The following is a 9510-nucleotide window of genomic DNA, read 5'->3' as shown; positions in this document are numbered from 1 at the left end:
TATATATATATATTTAAATGTCCCAAATGAAAATGCATATATTTAGGCAGCTTATATAGTAATTAGTCTCAGTATTTTTTAAATGCCTATTTTTATATTCTGGCATCTAGCAAGTACTCTATTAGGGTATAGGAATTACCTTTTATGTATGCTAAAAAGATTGAGATGTTAAACTTTGAAGATGGAGATAAATCGCTGAGGCTTCGAAAATTTATAGACAGAAGGCCATGAATTAGAATATTTAGATGTCTAGGTTTATGGATCTAATTTGGTTTTGTCCACCATCACGAACAAAATTGTTAACTAAATCCGAGAGGTTTTCTTAGATGAAGCTACCCATCAGGCATCGCCCTGCATGCCCAGAGAGTGGTGGGATGTTCCCGGGCAGTGGCTGTGTTGCAGGCGTGTTATGATGCAGGGCTTGGAGCCCAGCCCCCTCGTAATGAGATTCTTGTGGTACCTCACTAATTAAATCTCTTCGGATCAGATCCAAAAACAGACCAGCCTTATACTTAATTTCACTAATAAGAAAGGTTGTTATAGAGAAGTTCTACTCTAGTTAGACTTCAGTAACAGGGCCTCTGACGTGAAGCTCCTCTGCACTCGGGATTTTTTCAGGGACCAGTAAGGTGTGTTACTTAAACTGCACTTGAGGAACCTTAGAAGCAAAGTTCAAATCACAGGCTCTTTGATTACCTTTTTCACCTGTCCTTTCTCAGTGGGGGGGAGGGGCTTACTGAAATTAATAATAATGTAATTTTAATGAACAAAGAAAATAGTTTACTGGCGGGGGAGGAAAAAGTAGGACTAGATTTATGAAAAGGAGCAGTTGGGCCAGGTAATACCAAATAGTGTGTGGGCACCTATTCCATAAAGCGTATTTATTTCCTAACACGTTCTTTACGTTTTAGTGAATTCCAGGGTAATGCTTTGACAAAAGTAACGCTAGCCATAAAATAGCTTTGAGTCAAGTGAAAATCTAGAAAGCGTGTCAGTGGTATCTCCCACCATATTTCTGTCACCAACTGAGGTCCTGGAGTTCGCCACCCAGATCATCCTCTGGGGCAGGGCTGTCAGTTGGTGCCCTCAGGATCTTGCTACGTGGTCCTTGTTGATGAGGCCTTGGGTTATGTAGACTTTGCTGGTTAATGAGCAGACCTTTAAGACTTTAATTTTATGCAGGAGGTGAACAGGAGAACAGTGTCCCGGCTGTCACATAATAGGTGACTCAGTAAAGAGCTGTTGAGCAAACATGAGTGGGACACCCCTCTTTTGGCCTATGAGGCTTTACGAGGATAATGTCAGAGCTCATTTTACATGCGTGAAGTTTGGTAACGTCACAAATAACTTCCATTTTCGCCTCTTGGAGAAGTTTGTGGCTTTTTAAGTGGCTTTGCTTCTTTGACTACGGAAGTGAGTGAGATACTAAAAGGAACAACATTGAATCGGGGGCTTTTTTTGAAGCTGTGGTTGAGCAGGGGTAAACTCAGTTTTTCTACTTTGTGAGAATCTTTCAGATCTTACGGGCTTTTATTCTTTCCCTGTCGAGCGCCGTGCGTTCTCTCAGCTGCTGGCGCTTAATAGGTGCACAGTAAACACTGCTGACTTTCTCATCTGAATGAATTTGGGTTAGTGAAGCCCCAGGTACCCTTTACACTAGTGCCTTGTATACGTTTTGCCACCTCTCCTCCCTGTCGCGGTTCCACCTGGCCAGGTGTGAACACCTGTGCGTCGCCAAGGTGGCCCCCAGCACTGGGCTCTGTTCTCACTGCCGCCTGGCGCTCAGTCCGTCTCCAGGGGAGGCTTGTGATTCGGGGGCTTTTGACAATAAAAGATTATTAACGTTAAAAAAATGTATGCTAAAACTACATTTCAGAAAGACTGCTCTGGAACACTAGTGACACAGACTGTTCATAGATGTTACACAAGAAAGATTGCACAGGCTTAGGAAGTTGCGGAAAAACCTGGGGGTGACAGGAAAGGGCCGTTGCTCCATTTACCAGCTGTTCCATGTTCTACCCGCCCCCCTGCCTTTTTGCCCGCCTCAGGTGAACTGGCGGGCGGAGGGTGCCTTCATCGTGCCTTTGAAAGTTGTGCGATATACGATGACTTAGAAACTTTGTAAATTTTTTACATGAATCACTTAAAATAAATCAACTTGGTATTATCAAACTGATCATCTAGTTTTCCTTTGCACATTTGATAGAAATTATTGATACATGTAGTCTGCTGTACTTACAATAAATGAGACTTCAGTCGTGATGAAATGATGATTTTTAAAAAGTGGTTTACGTAAGAAAATGCCTACTTGAATGCAGGGAATAAACAGCAGTAACTATCATTTATTGAGCACTTATTGTATGACAGGCACTATGTACGACATATTATCTGAATTATCACAACAACCCTTTAAAGAAAGATTTATTGTCGCGTTTTTAGAGATGATGAAAATGAGTCTTAGCGAGATTAAAAAATACCTTTTTCCCAGGACTGTAGGTGGTGGAACCATCACTGGAGCCCAGGTGTGTCTGATTTCACAGCCCTGCTTTAACCACCACCGTGTACTGCTTCTTCTGTGGCCAGATTTAGTCTAAATCGGGTGTTTGGACTGTATACTTATCAGAGCTGATGTTAATTATTGGAATACACGACTTGAAAAAAATGCTTGCTTTTCTTTTTTTTTTTTAATGAAATTCTTAGATTTTATTTTAAATTTTTTTTTTTTTTTTTTTTGCGGTACACGGGCCTCTCACTGTTGTGGCCTCTCCCGTTGCGGAGCACAGGCTCCGGACGCGCAGGCTCAGCGGCCATGGCTCACGGGCCCAGCCGCTCCGCGGCATGTGGGATCTTCCCGGACCGGGGCATGAACCCGTGTCCCCTGCATCAGCAGGCGGACCCTCAACCACTGCACCACCAGGGAAGCCCAGTACCTTCTCATTTTTAATTGGCTGCTTAACTTTTTAAGCATAAACTTGATGCCTCAACTTCCTCTGCTCCCTTTGTAACTTCAGACGGCCTGACCGTGGCCACCTGTGCTCCTGAGCCTGGCTGTTCCACGCCCCCATTTCTGCTTTGGTAGAGTCTGCATCTGCCATGGAGCCCGACTTCTGCTCACGACCACCTCTCTGAAGTCCACACTGGCCATGGCTCGTCTGTAGCCACAAGTCATCGTTTCCTGAGTCTGACTTCCTGTTGGTCACCGAGGACCTCTGTCATCTACATTCTCTCGCTTAGGAGCATATTTTTTTTCTCAACTGTGCTTTTTTCGGTTAGGGCAAGGTGCTCTGATTACAGATGCTAAGGGCCCCTTTTCTTTTCCGATTTTTCAGCCTGCAGTGCTCTGTGCTTGACTTTCATTTGCTCCTTGTTTCTGTTCATATTTATCTCTGCTTCCTCTGAATAATGATTTAGTGCCACTTAATATGTAATTCTTCATTTTATTAATTGTTGTAATTGCTTTGGTCTCTGCGGTTAGATGAGACATCGTATCTGGAGTGAATTCTCCCCCTTCCTCATACCAGGTGTGAAGAATATGGTTGGGATTCAGAACTATTTATCAACTGTTAAGAGTACAGAATAGAGAAGGCTTTTGTAGGATGGAAGAATAGCCAGTGAGTGTCCAAAGATATAAGGAATTAGAAGGTTATGAGAAAAACAATGAGATCATCACTATTGGGATGGATTATGTCAGCGAGAGTAGGTCAACACAGGTGACAGAGAGGAAGGTGTTAGGACACTTGACAAATTAATGGCTCTAATATGAAGATCCAGCAAAGGAGTGTAACCTCCTCCCTCCCACCTCCCTCCTGTCTTTAGAAAAGATTCAAGGAAACTCAACTGTGAAAAAATTGCTTTCATCCTACCATGAAAATCTGACCTTGTCTGTAAATATTGGGTAGAGTGTCTTTTTAATATAATTTGATTGATGCATTTTCCTTAGCAGGGTAGAAAATAGCACCAAGATTAATCATAGGTGTTAAGTTACACCTCTTTTGGGTTAAGACTCTACCTCTTCTTTATCTGATCTTTATTTTGTCTATTATGACAGATATATTTCCCGAGATGAAATAAACTATCTCTTACTATCTCTTGGGGAGATTTTTCCACTGTGCTAGCTAACAGAGGCCTGAGAGGAAGCAATATCCTATTGTTTTATTCAAGGACAAGGTCATCTTGCCTTGGATTTGGGCCAAGAAACCCTGGCAACAAATAATAGATCTTTTTACCCTGTTAGAAGTAAAGAAATATATTTTAAGAACTTGCCAACGCACTGCATACACAACTTGCATGTATAAGATTGAAAAAAGGTCTATCTCATTGTAGGACATATTAAAGAAGAATCCTTACTTTTAGTCAAAGAAGAAGCATACTTTCCATCCTTGCTTTTAAACGTTGTTTGGTAATGATCGATTTAAATGTAGACTACATAAAAATAAAATCAATTAAGATTAGTTGGAAAAGAGAATGATCAGTTAAAAAAAAAGAATGCTCAAAATGCATCTTATTAGAATATCAGGCATTTCTTCTTTAACTATTTAACCATAGTAAGACTAAAGTTACAGTTTTATTTCTCATTTAAAATATCATACTTTATATGTTTGAAATACTGATGTTTAATTTAAACCAAAATAAATACTCTGTAAATTTGGTCATGTAGATATAATTATCCCTGAAATATAAACTGAAATTTCTTTAGTCCATTTCCTTGATTTTAGGCCTGACCATACTCTTAAATATTTTACTTAGGTAATCTGTTTAAGAATCCTTTGAAGAGTGACGGTTGAGTTCCCTTCTTTTTTCCTGTGCTTAATAATCATGTAAAAATTATTTTTATTTAATTTAAATGCTTAATGAAGTACCTTTTAGTGCTTACTTTATGTACCTAGTGAAAAAAAAAAAGGCAACTTACTACTGTCAGGTCTGTAGCAATCTTCTCTAAACTTTTTTTTTTTTTTTTTTTGCGGCCTCTCACTGCTGTGGCCTCTCCCGTTGCGGAGTGCAGGCTCAGCGGCCATGGCTCACGGGCCCAGCCGCTCCGTGGCATGTGGGATCTTCCCGGACCGGAGCACGAACCCATGTCCCCTGCATCGGCAGGCGGACTCTCAACCCGTGCGCCACCAGGGAAACCCCTTCTCTAAACTTTGGAAAATTTTTTCTACTTAGATCAAATGACCATTTTATCTTTATCCATATATTTTATTTGGATTATGATTTAGTTATGAGCTTTAAAAATTTTTTTTAAACAAAAGAAAATGAGTGCCGTTATATACATAGAGATATACTCGTGAGGGAGAGCGGGGTGCAAGTGTGTGTGTGTGTGTGTGTGTGTGTGATTTAAATGAAAGTTAGTAAATGTCCTCAAGGTCTCTGTTAATTTCCTTGTCCTAAGATCTTTGCTTTCTCTGACGTCCTTATTTCTCTTCATCATTAAGAAATGGTCTTTATTTTCGGAGGTCTGACTGACACATGCTTGTGATTGTTTCCATGTACGGTATTAAAATGCCAGGGCTATTAGTACTGTCTTAGGTGTTACACAGAACGAGTTAAGTAAAAGTGTGTATTTTGGGGAACATAGATAAGAAGCTTGTTCAAAAACATACAAGAGACCACAAATGCACATTTACACGCTAAAGCACGTAAAGAGATGATGCAAAAGAGCACCCACACTAAAGCATCACGTAGAGTGTAGCACACACGCTGGCCTCTCGGGCCCTTGGTCCCTGCCCCTCCCTTTCCTGCTGGTCTAGAAACACCCTGGCCACGCAGAACTGGTCACTTATCAACCTCTGCCATTTCTTCTTGTTGACCAAACCTCCAGCATGGGCCTTTTATGTTAGTTATGCTGTGTTTCTCTCCTTGGTCCCTGCCCCTCCCTTTCCTGCTGGTCTAGAAACACCCTGGCCACGCAGAACTGGTCACTTGTCAACCTCTGCCATTTCTTCTTGTTGACCAAACCTCCAGCATGGGCCTTTTATGTTAGTTATGCTGTGTTTCTCTCCCTCTCTCTCTCCCTCTCTCTCTCTCTCTCTCTCTCTCTCTCTCTCTCTCTCTGTGTGTGTGTATATATATATATATATATACACATATATATATATATATACACACACACACACACATATACACATGGCGTGTGTGTATATGATACATAATGATCTTATTTACTTGTACAGTCTGTGATAATGCCGTATCCTCATAATGTATCGGTCAACCCCCAATCAGTGTTTCTTCTGTAGTCATTATACAGGTATTCCCCACGTGCTTCAAATCTCCTCACTTCATATCAGTAATACCAGATCCTCTTTATCACTTACACTACCTGCTCATCATAAAGGCTGTTCTCAGAGACATCATAGGCATGGACTCCCTTTACAGTTTTTGATCAATAAAGTGACAATCTGAAAAACACTTTTGAGTTAGTAAGGTACATATTCCTCTTTAGTGAACTCCGAAGAAGTAAATTACTGGTTTATAATATTGACTTGGTTTGACTATAAAATAAAACATACCCCCCTTATGTATGCATGTATTTCATGCATGTGTGTGTGTTTGTGTAAACATGATTAATCCAGAATCTCATCTCTAATTTAGGTATGTAGAAAAAGCTAGAATTCTGTAATGTATTGGTAGAGGGTAATTTTCAGAGATATCTGAAAATATGTGTAATCTCCTCTGATAACCATTTTAATTTCTTACAGCTCTAATTTAAAGATCTTAAAAATACAGATTATGAGGGGGTACCTTATTATGGGTTATCTCCGATAGGTGAACATTTCACTAATTTTAAGTTCTAGTGCACAACTTCACACCTTTCATAATAAAAGACAGTGAAACGTGACTGTAAAAAAGGCGTAAAATTGTAACCTTTGATTGTCTCTATTCTGCTAGGAAAAAAAGAATGGGTTCAACCTGACATTTTTACTCTTAAGTTTTAATAGTGAAAGCGTTCTCCTTTTTACTTTTCTCAGTAATTAAGAAAAATTTGGAGTCAAGTGGGAGTGTCGTGGCATGTAGCTTTTCTGAATTTTCTGAAACCGAGAAGTTCATAGTACCTTTAATATTGGTGAAAAAGATTGCTTCAAGTTGTCAGTAAAGATCTGGGAGGATTCTGTAGTCACTGGACCTACAGCATCTGGGTTGGTGGGGATGGAGCGAGGTTGGCAGAAGTTGAATGATGAGCACAATATACATGTCAGGTTTCCAGTAATTGAAAATGTGAAGGATGAAATTAACTTTTTCTTTATGGCTAATTAATCTTAGACTTACTTGTTTTCTTAAAAGTATACTTTTCTTGGGCTTCCCTGGTGGCGCAGTGGTTGAGAGTCCGCCTGCCGATGCAGGGGACGCGGGTTCGTGCCCCGGTCTGGGAGGATCCCACGTGCCGCGGAGCGGCTGGGCCCGTGGGCCGTGGCCGCTGGGCCTGCGCGTCCGGAGTCTGTGCTCCGCAATGGGAGAGGCCACAGCAGTGAGAGGCCCGCATACAGCAAAAAAAAAAAAAAAAAAGTATACTTTTCTTATTTTAAATGGCAATTTAAAAATATGAATATAATACTTTAATATTAACGTATAAGGCCTCCTGTTTCTTATTGAAATTCATTCCACTTGTGGAAACAATCAAATGTCAAAATCATACTACTTTAGGGATAACATTTACCTAAATATAAAACTATTTTATTTACAACAGTTACCCTTTGAATAGCTAAGGTAAATTTCAGTGCTTGTTTTGTGTTATGGCTATTTAGGTGTCAGTTTGGTCTGTGGTTTGTCCCTTATTAGTTTTGTTCATTACTTATAATTTTAAAAAATACATAGCTATGCATGTGTTTATTAAAGAAAAACTAGAAAACAGATGAAGACAAGGACAGAAAAAGAATCACAATTTTACTACCCAGATAAACCATTGGTAACATTTTGATGCATAGCCTCTTATTGTAGAAATTTTTTTTTTTTTAATTTATTTTTGGCTGTGTTGGGTCTTCGTGGTGGTGCATGGGCTTCTCATTGCGGCGGCCTCTCTCCTCGCGGAGCAGGGGCTCAAGGCGCGTGGGCTTCAGCAGTTGTGGCTCGCAGGCTCAGTAGTTGTGGCTCATGGGCTCTAGAGCACAGGCTCAGTAGTTGTGGCACACGGGCTCGGCTGCTCCGCGGCATGTGGGATCCTCCCAGACCAGGGCTCGAACCCGTGTCCCCTGCATTGGCAGGCGGACTCCCAACCCCTGGGCCACTTAGGGAAGTCCCAGAAATGTTGTTTATATTATACCATAGCATAAAATCTGGCACTGATATTTGTTCTAGATTTCTCCCAACCCCCAAATATATGTAGAAGGTATATTTAAGGACAACTTATTTAAGAGACACATTGTAACTATTATGAAGCTTCTATCATGAACTGCTTTGTCTACTTTATAGTTTTAAAGTTTGCCATATAATATACATTAATATGTAACATGATATGTGTATTATAATGCAGTATATATAATATATACATAAAATTGAGGGGAAAGTTACTTACTTAAAACCTTCTTTAGTTACTGTTAGAATTCCATTCCAATATGGGAAAGAAAGAATCCAGTGTGATTTTAATAAAGTTTACTGTAGTCATACCATTGTGCTTTTCTTGAAGTGGATGCAAAATTTTCAGATACAAAAAGTCAATTTAAAGTGTCAAAAGAAAAAGAAGTGAACTTTCAAATAGCCTAGCTAAAGAAAATATTGATATAAACACCTGTGACAACATTCCTTTCCTCTTCCCATTCCACTGGATAGCATGTCTTTTACCACTGAAATCCTTTGTGTTCCTTTTAGTTGGGCACATTTCCAGACTTCTTTCCCCTTCATTATCCTGTTTTCATTTTGCCCCCCCCCTTAAAAAAATTAACAACCTGATATAAGTAAGATTTAAAGAATGTCTTTGAAGAAGCAAGCATCACAGAAGTTGATAGTAGTGATGTTAAATGAAAAGTTCATTTTGCTCTAGAAAAAGAGCTATGGGTAACCTAAATGCCTCTCAGTTTTTTCTCAGTACAAGAAACTAGTTAAGGTCTGTCTTTGAATAGAAGAGGAGAATAGAGGCTGTAGTTCTCATTTAACAAAAGTGTCTTTCCATATTAGTGGAATAAAGTGTCAAAATAAACTGAGTACTTTTTAAATTAGTAGCTGGTAAGAAGTACGTCTGTATTGATATGAAAAGTATGTGGATTAAAAGAAATACATTAAAAATTAATGTAAAATTAATTAAAAATTACAGAAAGTTATTAACGTTACTCTTGTCCTTTTTTAATCTGAGTTTAATTTTGTCCATTTTGAAATTATATATTCTACCTATTGCCTTTTGAAAAGAGAAAATTAATAATGAAACAATATATTTTGAATGTTTTCTTGTGGGTTTTATCTAGATTTCTATAAAAGTGATTTAAAAGTATGGTTTGAAAATTTTGCCTCTGGTTGGAAGTAACATATGTTTAAATGCTGGGTGAGCAGTAGGGCCAAAAAAAATACATAGGAGCCCCCCAGCAG

General features: G+C 39.4%; 1 protein-coding gene across 1 annotated transcript in view; it reads left to right on the top strand.

The window, feature by feature from the left end:
* Positions 1–9510, top strand: part of RAPGEF2 (Rap guanine nucleotide exchange factor 2) — a 97860-nt gene that overhangs the window by 1282 nt on the left and 87068 nt on the right. The window lies entirely within an intron of this gene.

Source organism: Lipotes vexillifer, unplaced genomic scaffold, assembly GCF_000442215.2.
Source record: "Lipotes vexillifer unplaced genomic scaffold, Lipotes_vexillifer_v1.1 scaffold1862, whole genome shotgun sequence".
Taxonomy (NCBI): Eukaryota; Metazoa; Chordata; class Mammalia; order Artiodactyla; family Lipotidae; genus Lipotes; species Lipotes vexillifer.
Note: the sequence above shows the minus strand (reverse complement) of the source record. Positions and strands in the feature narration are given on the sequence as shown.